This window comes from Leptonychotes weddellii, chromosome 16, assembly GCF_054177405.1.
Source record: "Leptonychotes weddellii isolate Sample4059 chromosome 16, ASM5417740v2, whole genome shotgun sequence".
Taxonomy (NCBI): domain Eukaryota; kingdom Metazoa; phylum Chordata; class Mammalia; order Carnivora; family Phocidae; genus Leptonychotes; species Leptonychotes weddellii.
Genome location: NC_138384.1, coordinates 47,516,454 through 47,535,131, shown reverse-complemented (window position 1 = coordinate 47,535,131; position 18,678 = coordinate 47,516,454). Strand labels below are relative to the sequence as shown.

The 18,678-nt window shown below is 40.0% G+C and overlaps 2 long non-coding RNA genes and 1 pseudogene across 3 annotated transcripts in view; 2 read left to right on the top strand and 1 right to left on the bottom strand.

The window, feature by feature from the left end:
• Positions 1–18,678, top strand: part of LOC145717681 (uncharacterized) — a 281,227-nt gene that overhangs the window by 204,875 nt on the left and 57,674 nt on the right. The window lies entirely within an intron of this gene.
• Positions 4,564–7,325, top strand: LOC145717692 (uncharacterized). The gene is made up of 2 exons (XR_014141085.1): positions 4,564–6,137; positions 6,412–7,325. It is a non-coding gene; the product is annotated as an uncharacterized LOC145717692 (long non-coding RNA).
• On the bottom strand, positions 9,035–16,106 carry LOC102749102 (uncharacterized; annotated as a pseudogene). Its single transcript, XR_014141049.1, has 2 exons — positions 15,724–16,106; positions 9,035–12,278 (listed from the first exon to the last, which is right to left on the bottom strand). The product of XR_014141049.1 is annotated as an uncharacterized LOC102749102 (transcript).

Sequence of the window (18,678 nt, the reverse complement as noted above, 5' to 3'; positions counted from 1 at the left end):
CTGCTTCTCCCTTTCCCACTCCCCCTGCTTGTGTTCCCTCTCTCGCTGTGTCTCTCTCTGTCAAATAAATAAATAAAATCTTTAAAAAAGGAGAGAGCAAATAATAAGACCAGGAGTAATTATGAAATCTCTTTCATAGTTATAAAGGGATAAAGTCACCAGAATGGCACGAGAATCCTAAACCTTGCACCCAGCAGGAGAACTTCAAAAACCTGAAAAAGCGGACAGGACCACAATGACAGACCAATCCACAGTCACAGTCAAGAAATTTCCATGCCCCTTCTCTCCATAATAGAACAAGTAGACAGAAAATAAGGACCTAGACAATTGTAACATGAATGTCAAGGAAACTGACAAATTGACATTTACAGAGCCATGAGATAATAGAAAATACATATTGGCTCTGCCTTTGGTTCCCGCACAGAGCTCCTTAAACCCTTATATTTTCCCAAGTGATAAGAGCACTAGGAGCATCTTTTGTTATACTGAGGCGACTCTGGGTGGGCTCCTGGGTGGGGCTGATCACCAGAAAAACCAAGCCATGATTAGAAGCTTGGGATCTTCAGCCCCATCCCCTCAACTACAGAGAGAGGAGAGGGGCTGGAAATGGAGTTAATGATCAGTCATGCATATGTGAGGAAATCTCCTTAAAATCCCAATAGTTGGAGGTTTGGAGAGCTTCTTTTTTTTTTTTAAAGATTTTATTTATTTATTTGACAGAGAGAGACACAGCAAGAGAGGGAACACAAGCAGGGGGAGTGGGAGAGGGAGAAGCAGGCTTCCCGCCGAGCAGGGAGCCTGATGCGGGGCTTGATCCCAGGACCCTGGGATCATGACCTGAGCCGAAGGCAGACGCTTAACGACTGAGCCACCCAGGCACCCCGGTTTGGAGAGCTTCTAGGCTGGCAAACACAGCCACTCCAGGAGGGTGACACACCCCAACTCCATGGGGACAGAAGCTTCTGCACTGAGGACCTTCCCAGACCTCACCCTGTGTACCTCTTCATCTGACTGTTCATCTGTATTCCTTATCATATCCTTTAATAAACTGGTAAATGTGTTTCCCTGACTTCTGTAAGCTGCTCTAGCAAACTAAAGCCAATGGGGGAGGATTGTTGGAACCTCCGATCTATAGCCAGTTGTTAGAAGCACAGGTCAACCAGGACTTGCAACTGGTGTCTAAAGTGTCTTGAGGGGCAGGAGGTATCCAGGTAGATGGTGTCAGAGTTGAGGTACATTGTAGGACACCCAGCTGATGTCGGAGATTGGCCTGTTGGTGTGGGGAAAAACCTCCACAAGTTTGTGACTAGAAGTGTCAGATGTGCAGTGTTCTGTGTGAATAGTAAGCTCCCTAACTATTCTATACTCCTTTACTATACTATACTCCTTTACTATACTAAAGAAGAAAGCAGCACACAGTAGAGAAGAACCAGATTTTTCCCTACACTGGAGGAGGAAAACTGACTTTTTCCTTTATAAGAACACTCCACTTAACAAGGGGATTATACACAACCTTTAAAAGTGCACGCAGTACTTTACCAAGAGAAACCATATTCTCGGCCATCAAAGTAGTCTTGCTAAATTTTAAAAGAATTCACATCACACAAAATATGTCTGTGACCACAGTGGAATTATGATAGAAATCATTAACAGAAAAATCTCTGGAAAATCCACAAATATTTGGAAAATAATGACCTCCTTGTGACTAACCCTGGGACAAAGAAGAAATTGGAAAAGAAATTAGAATGTATCCTGAATTGAATGAAAATGAAAGCAGAACATTTCATAATTTGCCACCACAGCAGGAGAAATTGAAAAACACCCTTGGAAAAGGGATAGCAACAGAACATCTATAAGCCTAAGGTATCTTTCATTTTTTTTGTTTGCTTGGGATGTTGGACGGATCATTGTGAGCCTCCTGCTTGTAATGGGAAGTAAACTGGTAAGTGAGCTCATTTGGTTCTGAGGCTTGCTTAGTCAGGTGAACGCAGCACAGTGAAAGAAGGCAAGTTTCTTGAGATTATTTGTAAATATCTGATTATGATAAACCAGTCAAGAATGTTGTAACTGAGAACACAGTCCACTGGGGGTAGTTAGATGATGAAAGGCAATATGTTTATAGATGAATTAAAAATATATGGATATTCTAATGGAAGTAGAAAATACAAAATGGAAGAGACAAGGGTGATAATACAGGAAGGGAATTACTGAAAACATGATTTCAAAGGTGGTACAATTACTGGAGATAATGACTTCGGGAGGTTAAGATGGGTAAGGAGAAAAGAAAAGGTCACTGAAAGTACCAGTCAGCTTTCTAGAAGATTTTCTATGGTAAAAAAAATATCCCTGCATTCTCATGCTCTTATAACAACAAACATTTATTTCTCCCTCCTGTCACATCTATCACCTCTTGCTTGGTTCTGTCATTTAAGTCTGGGATTCAGGGTAAAACTTGAGTGTATGTGGGATAGACCATTCTTGCACCAGAGAGAAGAGAGGATTAGAAGGAGCAAACAAAGCTTTTAAAGCTCACATTTACAATTAAAATATGCCAAATCAGCCAAGCTGGCCAAATTGGCCAAGCTGGCTATAAACTGGGCTACCCTCAAAGAGAAGGGTTACCTAAGTCAAGAGGGGACATGCATACTCTCACAAGAGGGTGATAATTAATTGGAAATTATATTACAATATATGATAGTACAGCTTCTACCGGAAGTAATTTTCCCTTCTTTGTTTACACAAAATAGACTTACCTTTGTCCCAAAAGAAAAAAAAAAAACAAAAAAAAACTCTACCCAGACATGGCTTCAGTAACATACGAGGGTGTCATTATAGTCTCGTGAGATTCTTCTTGGTTGAGAGCCTCATGTGGAGTCCTCGCTCATAACACATTATGGTGGAGCAGAGAAAAACCTCAATAAACCCTCCCATTCGGAAAAGAAAAAGAAAGGAGGGACCCAGTAGTCTCTGGTTCACAGCAAACAGGGGTAGGAATGAGGAATGATCCTTTCCTCAGCTCCTGCTTTTTTCCTGAGAATAGCTGTCCAGTCATTTGTCCTTTGTGTTTCACTATTCTTGACTTCAGCTAATTACACCTGCTAGAGTATTAGAAACTCTGCCTTCCTCATACAACATGTCCCCCGCTACTTCCTTCCCATCACATTGTACAGTCCCAAAGATTATTGGACATCGACGAGATCAGTTTCTTTATAGTGCAAACTCGGTGTTCCGTCAACAGCGCGATATTTTTAAATAGCACTTATGTGATACCAAACAGCTACATTTTCCATTAGCTACAACCATGTTTTGCCAGACATGCTGAACTCTTCAGATTTCTTTCAGGGTCTTTGAGCTTCTCAGGGTCCTCTAGCAGAGCCATACCTGTGCTTTCTATTCCCTAAGCCATCTTGTCCAAAAGGAGCAATTCCACAGGAGACACTTTAATCAACTGCAGGTTACTTCAAAGGATATTAGGCCATGTCCTTCATTTAGACTTGGCCATGATTTAGCATTTTAACTTGCCCTGGACCCTCAAAAGTATTTTTTTTTTTTTAAGATTTATTTGTTTGTGACAGAGAATGAGTGGGAGGGGCAGAGGGAGAGAGGCTCTCAAGCGACTTGGGGCTTAATCTCACAACGCTGAGATCATGACCTGAGCCGAAACCAAGAGTCAAACGCCTAACTGACTGTGCCACCCAGGCACCGGAACCCTCAGAGTATTTCTTAATGGTAAGTTTTACCCACTGGAGATGAGGCACAGTCACATCCTTAAATCCTGCCGGCAAGTCAGCTTGTTCATTTCTGATGTCAGGTCTTTACTGTAATACTGTGTTAAATGCAGTTGAGAACAAAGTGGCATATTAGTCTCTTTTGCTTTCCTGATCTCTGTGTTGGTGGAGGTGATATACAGGCATGATAACATTTGCAAAGGAAACATTCGCCAAGATCCGGAGACATTTTTTTTATGTCATAATTGTGGTGGTTCTATTGGTATCTAGTGGGTACAGGACAGCGGTGCTGCTGAATATCCTCCAAATGCACAGCTTCACACATCAGAGAACTATCTGACCCACAATGTCAACAGAATAGTACAACTTAGACCATGTAACATCAATCAAAAGAAAGGAGGAATGTCTATATTAATACCACATAGATTTCAGAGAAAATAAAATTACTGAGTAAAAAGGGGGAAAGTACATAGTGATAAAAGGGTCAATCAAAGCAGGTGACTTAGCAATTGTGAGTGTATGTGCACCAAAGAACAGCTGCAAAAGATGTGAAGCAACAACTGATAGAAACTTACAGGAGAAATAGACAACCTTCACAGTTACAGCCCGAGACTTCAGTGCACATCTCTCAATAATTGATAGAACGATGACAGAAAACCAGCAGGACACTGATGAATTTTACACCACCAAGTCACAGGATCTAATCAGCATTTTTGTAACACAACCCAAACACAGGAGATTATACATTTTTTTTTTGAAGAACATGTGCCAGGACAGATCATATCCTGGGCCATAAAAACGCCCCTCAACAAATTTAAAAGAACGGAATCACAGACTCTGTTCATTGCCCACAATGGAATCCAACTACAAATCAAAAACAGAAAGCTAACGGGAAAATCTCCAAACACTTGGAAACTAAACAACTTACCTTCAAACAATCCACGGCTCAAAGAGGAAGACTCAAGGGAAATACACGGGCTGAAAGAAAATGAAGACACAACATGTCATAATCTGTGAGGTATAACTAAAGCAGCCCTGAGAGGGAAATTGATAGCACTCAATGTTTACGCTAGAAAAGGGGGAAAATAGCCAAGAATAATCTAAACTGCAGTTAAGAAATCAGAGCGGAAAAAAATAAACACAAACCACACAGAAGGAAGGAAATAGTAAAGGCAAGAGCAAAAATAAGTAAAGTTGAAAACAGGAAAACAGAGAAATAAAACAAAGCTGGTTCACTGAAAAGATCAATACAATTCACAATTCACTAGCAAAACTACCAGAGATAATAAGAGAAAACACAAATTACACATAACAAATTAAACAGGGACTTTTACTCCACAACTTGCAGACATCAAAAGGATAGTAAGGGACGAATACAAAACTCTGCACACGTATACTTGAAAACTTAGGTGAAATGGACCAATTCCTCTACACGGACGCCCTACCACAAATCACCCATGTGAAATAGATGATAGGAATACTTTGAATTGCGAAGTAAATTTGTAATCTTAAAATACGCTCCCAAAAAAGAAACCTGCAGGCAGTGAGTGGTGAGAGTTGAGCTAATATTGGTGCCTTATCATCCATTCTGTGTGGCCAGGTGGCCTGCAGCCACCTTGAACTGACACTACCTCCTCCCTTGAGCACATGCCCTAGATATGAGCCCACAGAGTCATAGGCAAATGTTGGTTCCTGATACAACTCTCCCAGCCGTCCCTATGATAAGCATTCTCCCCCACCTCCCAGGGCCTTCCCTTTGGCCCCTTTAGATAAGACCCCCCCACCCCCAAAAGCTTACCAAAACCTTGTTGCGTTTGGTTTGAGTTGACCAATGTGGCCTTAGCCCAGAACCACAAAGCACTCCACTGAGGGACACTGATAAAGGCATTTGCCCCAGGTCCTGCCCTAAGCTCTCTGCCTGCACGCTGCCTTAACCTCCTCACATGACCCCTACAGGTGTGCAGAATAGCTCCCCCAGATCTGTGAGTAATAAACTTCTCCACTTCACTTTCCCTTACAGTCTTGTCATGGCTCACCATCCGACATCTAGGGCTCTACTTAACAAATGTTAATACAACAAAGTCACAATAGCAACACTAGACAATTCTATCAAACCTACAAATTAACAGAAATTCTACACAATTTCTTTCAGAAAATAGAAGGGGAAGCAATACTTTTCCCAGCTAAATTTATGAGGCCGATATTAGCATAATACCAAAACTACACAAAACATTAAGGGGAGGGGGAAGAGATAACTACCAACTAAATCCCAAATGAAGATGCAAAAATTCTTAGCAAAATATTAGCAGTAGAAATCAACAATACACAGAAAGAATTGTACACCATGACCAAATGGGTTTATTTGAGGACAGAAGGCAGTTTCAAATTCTAGTCAGTGTAACCCACCATGTTAACAGGCTGGAGAAGAAAAATCACAGCATCCTGTCAATTGATACAGAAAAAGCATTTGACAAAATTCAACACCCATTTACGATATAAACTTTCAGAAAACTGGGAACAGACGGACATTTCCTCAATTCAATAAAGAACTCCTACAAAAACTTATAGCAAACATCAGTGGATGCTTTTCCCCCAGAGACTGGGAACAAGGCAAGGATGTCCACTCTCACCACTGATATTTGACATGTTATTAGAAGTTCTAGCCAGCGAAGCAAGGGAAGAGGAGTAAATAAAAGAGATAGAGAGAAAAGGAAGATAAAAGAGTGGACCCATTTGCAGAAGACATCATGGTTGTGGTAGGCTGAATAATGCCCCCACCCCAAAGGATGTTCATGTCCTCATGCTTGTAACATGGGAGTGTTACTGTAAATGTCATAAGGGAGTTTGCAGATGTGATCTGGTGAAGATCGTGAGGTGGGAGATTATCCTGGATGATGTGGTAAACTCGATATGGTCCTGAGGGTCCTTATAAGAAGGATGCAGGAAGAGTCAGTCATGTAGAAGCTGGTGAAGTGATGGAAGCCAAGGGGCAGAGCTAAACAAGTTTTAAGATGCTATCTTGCTGGCTTAAGATAGAGGAAGGGGACCATGAGGGAGAGGATGTAAGCAGCCTCTGGATGTGGGGAGGTAAGGAAACAAATTCTAACCTGCAATATCCAGAAGGAGCACAGTGCTATGGATCCATGTTACACATCTGGCCTCCAGAACTGTAAGAGAATAAACTTGTTAGTTTAAGTCATTCAGGTTGTGGTAATTTGTCACAGCATCAATAGGAACATTTTTGAAGTTGCGTATGTAGAAAATCCAAAGGAATGCACAAAAATTTCCAGAGAAAGTAAAATTTGCAAGGTGTTAGAATACAAAAGCATGCAAAAATCTATTGCATTTCTATATACTAGCAATTTACACCTGGCAACTGAAATTAAAAATGCAGTAGTACCATGTATAATTGCTCAAAAAAGAGAAAGTATAAGAAATATGAGCCCAGGGCGCCTGGGTAGCTCAGTTGGTTAAGTGACTGCCTTTGGCTCAGGTCACGATCCTGGAGTCCCTGGATCGAGTCCCGCATCGGGCTTCCTTCTCGGCAAGGAGCCTGCTTCTCCCTCTAACCCTCCCCCCTCTCATGTACTCTCTCTCTTTCTCGCTCTCTCAAATAAATCCTTAAAAAAAAAAAAAAAAAGAAATATGAGCCCATGTTCCAGTGCAGGGTCCTCTGGATCTGAGACAGATATCAGTCACTGGGAAATGTCAGAGTGACCCTAGGCATTTGGTAATGCAGATTATCTCCTTTTCAGAAACTACAGTTGGAATCTCGATGACTTTCTATCTTATTCATCATTATATTTTCAGGTACTTCACTGTGTGCTTGTTAACCTCCACACACTTGATTTTCAAGCACCTGACTAGAGCCAACTATCACAGTAAGAGATTTCAGTTAACCATCTGGCCATTCAAGTTACTTCACATAAGACCTGAAAGAACTCTTCATATTTTGTACCTACTACTTTCTACCTGTCACTGCCTTATGTTCATTTTCATGTCACAAAAGTCTCAAAACAACCCACTGATTTATGTATCCCTTGGTGTAAAACAGGGGGGAAAAATGCAAACTAAACATATAATCTGGGTCACAATGTGTGGAAGGAAAAATTGTATTAAAAATTGGGGGTGGGGGGCGCCTGGATGGCTCAGTTGGTTAAGCGTCTGCCTTTAGCTCAGGTCGTGATCCCAGGGTCCTGGGATCGAGCCCTGCGTTGGGCTCCTTGCTCAGAGGGGAACCTGCTTCTCCCTCTCCCTCTACCTGCTGCTCCCCCTGCTTGTGCTGTCAAATAAATAAAAAATCTGACTACAGTTGAAAATGGATCAGGTAACATATTGCTTAAGACCCTAATTTGAAATTGACCTTTTAAAATCATTGGTAGAATTGCTTCTAGTAATATTATCTAATAAACGTTTCCAAACAACTTGCATTAAACTAGTGTAAGAATATCTTAAGGCAATTTATCTAAATAGTATTTTATAAGCATTTTCAACAACCACATCATACAATGGAACCTATGTGTAGAGGGGGAAAGGGAATGTAATAAATTATTAGCATGAAGAAAATTTTGTCTTTCCCAACGGAGAAATCAGGAGTTTCAAGAGTAAATATCCAGTGTTTTACTAAAGAGTATCCATTTCTTGATGGTTGAGTACTGACATCTTTTAAGGCTCACTTACTACCTCTATTCTGCCCATCTGGGCAAGCTGATAAAAAAGTCCCTCCTTTAATACCAGCTGGAAGTTCAAACCACAGCAGGTACCCTCCCCCCGGCGCCACCCAGTAACCACCTTAACACACCAAACTGGTCACCATTTCCTGTTCCCTCAAGTCATTTTTGGACCAGCTTGGAAGTCTACTGTGCCCGCCCTAGAAATCTTCATTAGGTAACACATGTTCTCATAATGCTGTTAGCGCATGGCATCACCAATCTCGATATCCAAAGCCAACTTCGGTTAGGGTTCCACTGTTCCAGTGGATGGCCAAAGTGCAAATTAACAAATGTGTTGGAAGGTATATATATGAAATTTTTAGTTTATCTATTAAACAAAGGTTCCCATTATATTCTGTTCATCCTAAATTATTTCATGAGTGCTCCAAGTTCGTATTTTTAATTTCTGAAATTATTTTATTTCTAAATTTTTCATGCTATGTTCCTACTTTCACTTTATTTAAATCAAGGTGCATACCATGGGTTTTATTTGGGCACAAAACACATGAAGAAATATAATCATATGGTGCAAATTCATGGATTGGGGGCAGATTTTAGGGGATCAGAGTCTTGAACTTGCACTGTCATGGCATTTTCATTATTGCCACATAAATACCCTGGGGTAGAGTATGTAGAGAATAACTCAAGTGCAAAGTGTAAGTATATAATCCCCAAATTGTTCTTTGATTCCATCATGGAGAGAAATTGTTATAGATTCCCTCAACTTTGAGAGCTTAATGGTGCATTGTTAGTGTGTGTTATGAAGTACTCTACAGAGGTGGTTTAGATAAACTGTGTTGGAAAAAGAACATGACTCCTTCAGGGTTATGGGGAAAAAGCTTTATTAATTACAGCATGAGAGCTACAATACATTTTGAAGAAAACAGTAGTAAAATGTAATGGCAGGAGTTAACTATGAATCACGCACATACTGTTCTGGTTCTTTCCATTCCACTGCCTTCTCAGATAACTGCTCTCTTCAATTTCCAAGAAAAGGGAAATCTGTCAATAATATATCAATTTGTCACTGACAGTATAGAACAGCTATTACCATCTTCCCCTGTGTTGTTTCTATCACATAATCAGTCCCTAGTAAACAAACTATCACTGTCATCCCATGAAAGGCCAGTCCCTATAATTCATCTAGAGAAGGGGGCCCTGAAGGTAACAAGCATGATGACTTATATGGAGGTTTGCATTATTCTCTGGCCCTCCCCAATGCTCACACAATAGTGAATCTGACAACTGTGTCCTTGTTCCAGGAAATGTGGATATGAGTCACACCCAATGAAGCAGACCCCTTCATCTTGATTCCTCCTCAGAGACCATCAGGAAAGGCCTATAAGGAAGGCTTAAGATCAATAGATTTCAAACTTCAGGTTGAAACTCGTAAGTAGTAATGTAGCCTTTTCAAGAAAACTCAATACCTTGTACACAGAAAATAATGAGCTACTTCCACACATGTCCTTGTTCCCATGATATGGGAATTTTAACATTTTTTGACATAATTATTCTCCACTAACATCTCAGGTTAATCTCAAGAGAACTAAAGACTTAATTATTCCAGTTATATCCAGTTATTCCTGGATTCTCCAATGTGTGGTGTGTGAATTGGTCAAAAAATTTATCATATTTGTAAGAATTCTCCCCAGTATGACTTCATTGGTGAATCCCGAGAACACACTGTTCCTTAAAAGCATTTCCACATTTGGCGTATTTAAATAGGTATAGTTTCCCCTGCATAAATTCTCTCATTACTCCAAAGGTATGAACATTTGATGAAAGCCTTACGACATTCTTTACATTTGTAAGGTGGCTCTCCAATATAAATTCTCTGATGTTCCACGGTTTTGACGTTGGGGCAAAAGCCATAGCATACACGTTACTTTTGTGTGGTTTCTCTGAAAGATATATATCTTGATGTCACTGTGAGGCCCAGATAACAGCTCTGCCACATTTACATGGTTTCTTTTCAACATGGACTCTGTTGTTAAAAAATACTTGGAAATCAAGGTAAGGGCTTTGCCACACTCATTGCATTTATAAGGTATTGCTCTAGTACATTCCCCAATTTTGATCTTTGGGTAAAATCCTTGCCACACACATTACCTTTGTGTGGTTTCTCTGCTGGATATTTAATCATATCTAGTGAACAGTACTAATTTAAAACTCTGCCACATTTGTTACACTTGTAAATGTGAGCTATTTGGTGAACTCTGAGTTTAAGGCAATACCTAAAAGCCTTGCCATGTTCAGTACATTTGTAAGGTTCTCTCCAGTGTGGATTATCTGATGACTGGTGAGGTGTGACTCTCGAGTAAAGACTTTGCCTCATTCGTGGCATTTGTAAGGTTTCTCTCCAGAATGAATTCTTTGGTGAATCCTGAGGTCAGACCACTGCCGAAAGGTCTTACCACATTCAATACATGCATATGGCTTCTCTCCAGTATGATTTCTCCCATGATGCCTAAGGTGTGAACGCTTGGCAAAGGCCTTGCCACATTCATTACATCGGTAAGGTTTCTCTCCAGTATGGATTACCTGATGGTAAATTAGGCTTGACCGCACACTAAGGCTCTACCACATTCACTACATTTGTATGGTTTCTCCCCAGTATGGATTCTCCGATGACTTGCTAGGTGTGAATTTTGATTGAAGACCTTCCCACATATATCACATTTATATGGTTTCTCTCCTGTACGGATTATCTGACGTTTAGTGAGGTGTGAGCCCTGAGTAAAGGCTTCGCCACACTCGTGGCATTTGAAAGGTTTCTCTCCAGCATGAATTCTTTGGTGAATCCTGATGTCAGACCATTGTCTGAAGGCCTTGCCACATTCAATACATTTGTAAGGTTTCTCTCCAGTATGGATTATCTGATGGCTTATTAGGCTTGGACGCACAATAAAAGCTTTGCCGCACACATTACATTTGTATGGTTTCTCTCCAGTATGACTTTTCTGATGGTCAACAGGCTTGAACTTTCGATAAAAGCTTTACCACACACGTTACATTTGTGTGGTTTCTCTCCACTATGTACTCTGTGATGTTTTACAAGCTTCGAACTTTGGCAAAAAGCCTTGCCACATTCATTACATTGGTAAGGTTTCTCTCCAGGATGTATTCTCCGGCGATTTGCAAGGTGTGAATTTTGACTAAAGGCTTTGCCACATTCGTTACATTTGTAAGGTTTTTCTCCGGTATGGATTCTCTGATGACTTGCAAGGTTTGAATTTTGACTAAAGACTTTCTCACATACATTACATTTATATGGTTTTTCTCCTGTATGCATTATCTGATGTCTAGTGAGGTGTGAGCCCTGATTAAAGGTTTTGCCACAATCAAGACATTTGTAAGGTTTTTCCCTATGTGCTTTCTGCTCTTGCATCAGTGTCAAAGGGTGAATAAAGTCACTCCCACATTTACTAGCAATGTTGGTTTGGACCGTAGGAGGAATTCTCTGAAGTGGTGAAACTGAGGAACCATTGTTGATGGACTTCTCAACTTGATTACATGCATAAGTTTTCCCTTCAGTTTGAAACATGTGTAGTTTATCCCCAAAACTTAATCCAAGCCTATTTCCTGCATCACTTTTACCATGCTGATCTCTTATATCAGTGAGACTGTGTTTATGGGTTACAGACATTTCTTTGTAATTTATTTCATTATCTCTCCACTGCCACTCAAAGTCATGCATTTTTTTCCTGGATTTCCCTGAAGTAAAAATCTTTGATTTCAAGGCCTTCATGCCTTTCCAACATCACTGTTTGGAATACTTCTCCTGTATTACTGTTCTCCTTTGGTTATAATTTCTTGATCACATGTGTAAGAGAGACATCTATAAGATATAAAGAGCCATAGGTATCCTATTAATTACAGTTCACAAATAAACATTGTGTGTTGAAAACACAGTATTACAACAAAAGTAATACTTATACCGAACACAGTTACAAAACTTCCCATGATGTTAAAAATCTTAGGAACACTAAAGGAATAGGATTTTTTTTTTTTTACTAAAGAAAGAGTACTCATCTGTAAGACAAATTAATTTTAGGATAGCCTAGTTTCAAACACTCAATGACAAAAACACTCGTGCTGTACAAAATTATGTTAGCTCTCAAAGAAAGGGTATTTTTCTTTCTTTTTTAACCCCGGTACAGTTAACATACAGTGTTATATTAGTTTCAGGTGTACAACAGAGTGATTCAACAATTCCTACAACAAATGCACTCCTTAATCCCTATCACCTATTTAACCCATCCCCCACCCAACTCCTCTCTGGTAAAACATCAGTTTGTTCTCTATAGTTAAGAGTCTGTTTCTTTGGTTGTCTCTTTCCCTCCTTTTTCCCCCTTTGCTTGTTTGCCTTGTTTCTTGAATTCCATATATGAATGAAATCATATGGTATTTGTCTTTCTCTGACAGACTTATTTCACTTAGCATTATACTCTCCAGCTCCATCCATGTTGTCGCAAATGGCAAGATTTGTTTTTTATGGCTGACTAGTATTCCGCTGTAAATATATGCCATATCTTCTTTATCCATTCATCTATCGATGGACATGTGAGCCACTGCCATCATTTGGCTATTGTAAATAATGCTGCTATCAACACAGGGGTGTATGTATCCCTTTGAATTAGTGTTTTTGTAATTTGGGGGTAAATATCCAGTAGTGCAATGGCTGGATCTTAGTAGTTCTATTTTTAACTTTTTTTTTTTTTTTAAAGATTTTATTTATTTATTCGACAGAGAGAGACATAGCGAGAGCAGGAACACAAGCAGGGGGAGTGGGAGAGGGAGAAGCGGGCCTCCCGCAGAGCAGGGAGCCCAATGTGGGACTCGATCCCAGGACCCTGGGATCATGACCTGAGCCGAAGGCAGACGCTTAACGACTGAGCCACCCAGGCACCCTATTTTTAACTTTTTAAGGAACCTCCATACCACAGTGGCTGCACCAGATTGCATTCCCAACAACAGTGCAAGAGTTCCTTTTTCTCCACTTCCTCACCAACACTTGTTGTAAGATAGGGTATTTTCCCACCATGATCCCAAAGCACATACCAACTGGCAGTAAATATATGTCTCATAACTGAGAAAAAAATATTGTAATTTTCCGTATACTTGTATATAAATAAATGCTGAAGAACAGATAATCTATTACAATGGTAAGTAATCCAAAACAAGTTTATCTGATGAATAATGTAAATAAATGGCAATCTAGAACTGCAAAACAAATATAGCATTGAGAAAATGAAGAATTTATTTTTTTTTTTAAGATTTTATTTATTTCAGAGAAAAACAGAGGTAGAGTGAAAGGGAGGAGACTCCCCACTAAGCAGAGAGCCTGATGACTGGCTCAATCCCAGGACCCTGAGATCATGACCTGACCTGAAGGCAGATACTTAACCGACTGAGCTACCCAGGCACCCCGGAAAATGAAAAATTTAATAAAACAATGTTTACAAAATGGAATTGTATAAATACGTGTTATAAAATTATCTGTACCCATGAAATATAGGCATTTCGCAGCATTAACAAGTGGTGCATGTCAGTTATATTGCATAAAACATCTGTAAATCACAATAAAAATTAATAAATAAAATATTCTAGTAACCCTTGATAAAACCAGCAATAAATAATAAGTAACCATGTTATAGAAAATTATACTCTATGGAGCTCTAAACATTTCCCCTCAAGAATAAAAGAAAGCAGGGCACCTGGGTGGCTCAGTTGGTTAAGCGTCCAACTCTTGGTTTTGGCTCAGGTCATGATCTCAGGTCGTGAAATCGAGTCCTGTGCCAGGCTCCACGCTCAGTGCGGAGTCTGCTTGTGAATCTCTCCCTCTCCCTCTGCCCCTACCCCCACTCACATGTTCTCACTCTCTAAAATAATAAAATAAAATAAAAATAAAAGAAAGATTTCTATTCTAGAAAGAGCACACAATATGAAAACTGGAAAATATGTTGGGGTCACTGACTTCTAAAATATTAGGTCAGAAAAACACATTATAAAAGAACTGGAGAAAGATGTCAGAAGTCACAATTATGATTTCCTGCCTACAGTTATGTAACAGCCAAGCAACAGAGCAACTCCCTATCTATGCAGTGCACTCTAGTTATCCAGTTCATTGGCTCCAAATACATGTAGCTCAGAGTGTATTCTTTGAAAATTTATTAACTAAGATCAGAGACAAAATTATTGAGAACTGCAAAATGAAAACATATAGAATATAATGCAAAGGGAGATCTCATAATAAACATGACAAAGTTGGTATCTCTTATTAAACAAAAGTAACTTTTGAGTGTACTATAAAACATGCAATATTCCATACCATCTAAAAGCACTAATCTGTATTTTTAGAAAGATTTGAGAGAGAGCATGTGTGAGAGAGCAAGCTGGGGGAGGGGCAACGGGAGAGGGAGAATCACAAGCAGACTCCCCGCTGAGCGTGTAGCTCCACATGGGGGTCAATCTCACAAGTGTGAGATCATGACCTGAGCTAAAAGCAAGAGTTGGATGCTTAACCAACTGTGCCACCCAAGTGACTCATCTGAAGCCTGAGTGATACATGAACGAGGAGAAAAATTTCCTCCGAGAGCTCACAAGAAAGAAACCTTTGTTTTCCCACAGAACTCCACCACTGCAGAGTTTCTCAAACACTACTAAGGTGCGGCCCCCTCGCTGCCCTTCTGAGCTCTTGCCTGTGTTCCCACCTGTCACACATTCCCACCTGTTTGGTTTTACGCTATTTGCTCTTTGCCCTCCACAGTCTAGGACTCTTTCCCTTGCTCCACAAGGACATAATATTCAGGTCAGAAACAGAAATTCCTGCTTATAAGAAGAAAAGAACATGAACATGATGTGCTATGGCTTTTCCAGAATCCTAGCTCTTTGTTGAGCTGAGGAGAGAGGATATCACAGATTGATCTAGAACAAACATATCACAAATTCCTCCACTGCTTGCCTCCTAAGGGCACAGGAAACAGTATAACATGCAAATTTATAGCTATCTTCCAACACTACTGAATCCAAAGCACAGGGGAAGAAAACAGGAAACTGGATATTTTAAAAGTCTGCCATATGGTTTTATACATTCTTAAACTCTAGAACCCCTGAAGAAAGGAAAGTAGAAGTCAGGATGCCATATTGTGAGGCTTTTCATTTCTGAGTCAACAGGGCTTCAATCTCAGTCAAGCAGGGCAGGGGCTCCCAGAAGACAAACAAGGGAAAATGCAAAGATACGCAAGGGCAGATCCCCACTTCTGGAGGGACGTTTTCCTCACCCAGGGAGACCAGGTTCTTATAGTTCTCCAACATCACACCCTTGTACAATTCCCGCTGAGCAGGATCCAGGCACTCCCACTCCTCCTGAGAGAATTCTATGGCCACATCCCTGAAGGTCAACTGTCCCTGAAATGAAAACACATTGCACCAAAAGGCCATGGGGAAATTTCTTCACACAAAATGAGAAGAGAGAAGTAAAAGTATCAATTTGTGAGTATTCAACAGATCCGTGTTATGGTATTTTGAGCAACTTATGTGTTTCTAATTTTAATTTCTTATGCATTCCCATAAGAGATTATGATACCCTCCAAATTAAGTGTGGATTTCTCATTTTTGTGGACAATACATGAAATGAAGCATACACATAAAAAGTCAATACTGCATTATCTCTACAAAGTATTAGATATTATGTTCTATATGCTGAGTGATATCAATGAGCTATCTTCAGATGACAAAATTGACAGTGGCTTTAAAGAGAAGTCAGAATCCAAAAACCGTGATGAGGATAACAATGGCAATAACTTGGAAGTTTTGTTTGTTTTTTTTTAAGATTTTATTTATTTATTTGACAGAGAGAGCAAGCGAGCAAAGCAGGGGGAGTGGCAGGCAGAGGGAGAGGGAGAAACAGACTCCCCACTGAGCAGGGAGCCTGATGCAGGGCTTGATTCCCTGGGATCGTGACCTGAGTCGAAGGCAGACGCTCAACAACTGAGCCACCCAGGCACCCCTAAACATTACTATTCTTACTACTATTCTACTATTTAAATCATTAGCCTGACAGTGTAGAAAGAACTGAAGGCCATGGAATATATTTAAGATATAATTTCTATTGCTAAAAAATATGAAATTTATTACGAAATGATGTCTTTTATAGAAACTACAGACTTTCACATCCATGCACTTGTACACACACATATAAATAATACCAGTTAGCCAAAATGAGAAGAGTTTTCTCAACATAATTTTGAATGACTTTCTTCATTATTTTCATTCACATGTATTTCAGTATGTTTGGGAAAATGAAAATGTATAAACTGTACTTAATTCAGTTTGTCAATATGACTGTATAGTAGGCTAGTAAAGAGATGGTACAAACATGAAAAAAATACAGACTACTTTAACTCCAGTCTCTATAAAATACCTGAATTCAAAAATATAAACACAATTTTATCCATTTAAATGTAGGTGTGTAAGCATTAACAAAAGCCAAACAGTTTGTTTATTCCACTAATAAAGCAACAGTTCAAGATTAGAAAAGTTATCAGTGTTATACACTAACTGAACAGATTAAGATTAAAAAAACATATCACTAATAGATACCTGAAAAAAATGACAAAAAGGAAACTGGGGAAAAAACTATTATTAAGCAAGAACATTTAACCAAATGTCATGACTCAGTCAAAAACACTGTATGCATTTCCTCTGAAATTATGGTGGAGCAAAGAGGCTAGCCAGGGCCCCTGCCATTCCCCATCCTACAGCATGCCTGAGCAGGGATCAGAGGAAGAGGCTAAAGGAGGAAAAAACAGTGAGAGAGTCAAAGAGCTGGAACTGTTGAAATTCACAGATCTAAGGACAGAAATAGGCTAAAAATGAAAAGATATTCCATGCAAGTGGGATCCTAAAGAGAGCAGGGGTGCCTATATTGTATCAGACAAAACAGACTATGAGACAAAAACGGTCACAAGAGACAAAGGACATTATAATAAGAGGGTCAATTCACCAGGAAGATGGAACAATTAGAAACACATAGGCATGTATCATTAGAGCCCTCAAATATATGAAGTAAATAAGAGTAGACTTCAATACCCAGTTTCAGAAGCTCTAGAAGGAAACAGAGGACCTAAACAGCACTATTACCAAATGCACCTACCAGACAGAACACTCCACCCAACAACAGCAGAACACAGTCTTCTAAAGCACACATGAAACATTCTCCATGACAGACCACATGTCATGCCACAAAACAAATCTTTTTTTTTTTAAAGATTTTATTTGACGGAGAGAGAGAGACAGCGAGAGAGGGAACACAAGCAGGGGGAGTGGGAGAGTGAGAAGTAGGCTTCCCGTTGAGCAGGGAGCCCGATGCGGGGCTCGATCCCAGGACACTGGGATCATGACCTGAGCTGAAGGCAGATGCTTAACGACTGAGCCACCCAGGCGCCCCGCCACAAAACAAATCTTAACAAATTTATGAAGACTGAAACCATAAAAAGCATCTTCTCTAACCATAGTGAACTGACACTAGAAACAAAGAGCAAAAAGGAACCAAATGTGTAAATTAAAACAATTCATTCTTAAGCAATGGGTCAAGGAAGAAACCACAAGGAATTTTTAAAGCGTCAGATGAAAATGAAACTACCACATACCCAAATGTAGGGATGTGGTGAAAGCAGCACTGAGGAGCATCTATATGGTGAATATTTACATTAACAAGAGGAAAGATCACAAATCAGAAATCTTATTTTACATCTCAAGGAAGCAGAAAAATAAGAACAATCTGAACCCAATTTAGCAGAAGGAAGAAAGATTACAGCAGAGGTAAATGAAAGAGGATAAAAAATATAAAAATCGACAAACCAAGAGTTGGTTTTTTGAAAAGATTAACAAACTGACAAGCCCTTAGCTAGACCAATTTAAAAAAAAAAAAGAGAAGCCTGGGTGGCACAGTCATTTAAGTGTCTGACTCTTGGTTTTGGCTCAGGACCTGATCTCAGGGTGGTAAGACTGAGCCCCACACTCAGCGTGGAGTCTGCTTAAGAATCTCTCTCCCCCGGGACGCCTGGGTGGCTCAGTTGGTTAGGCGACTGCCTTCGGCTCAGGTCATGATCCTGGAGTCCCGGGATCGAGTCCCGCATCGGGCTCCCTGCTCAGCAGGGAGTCTGCTTCTCCCTCTGACCCTCCCCCCTCTCATGCTCTATCTCATTCTCTCTCTCAAATAAATAAATAAAAAG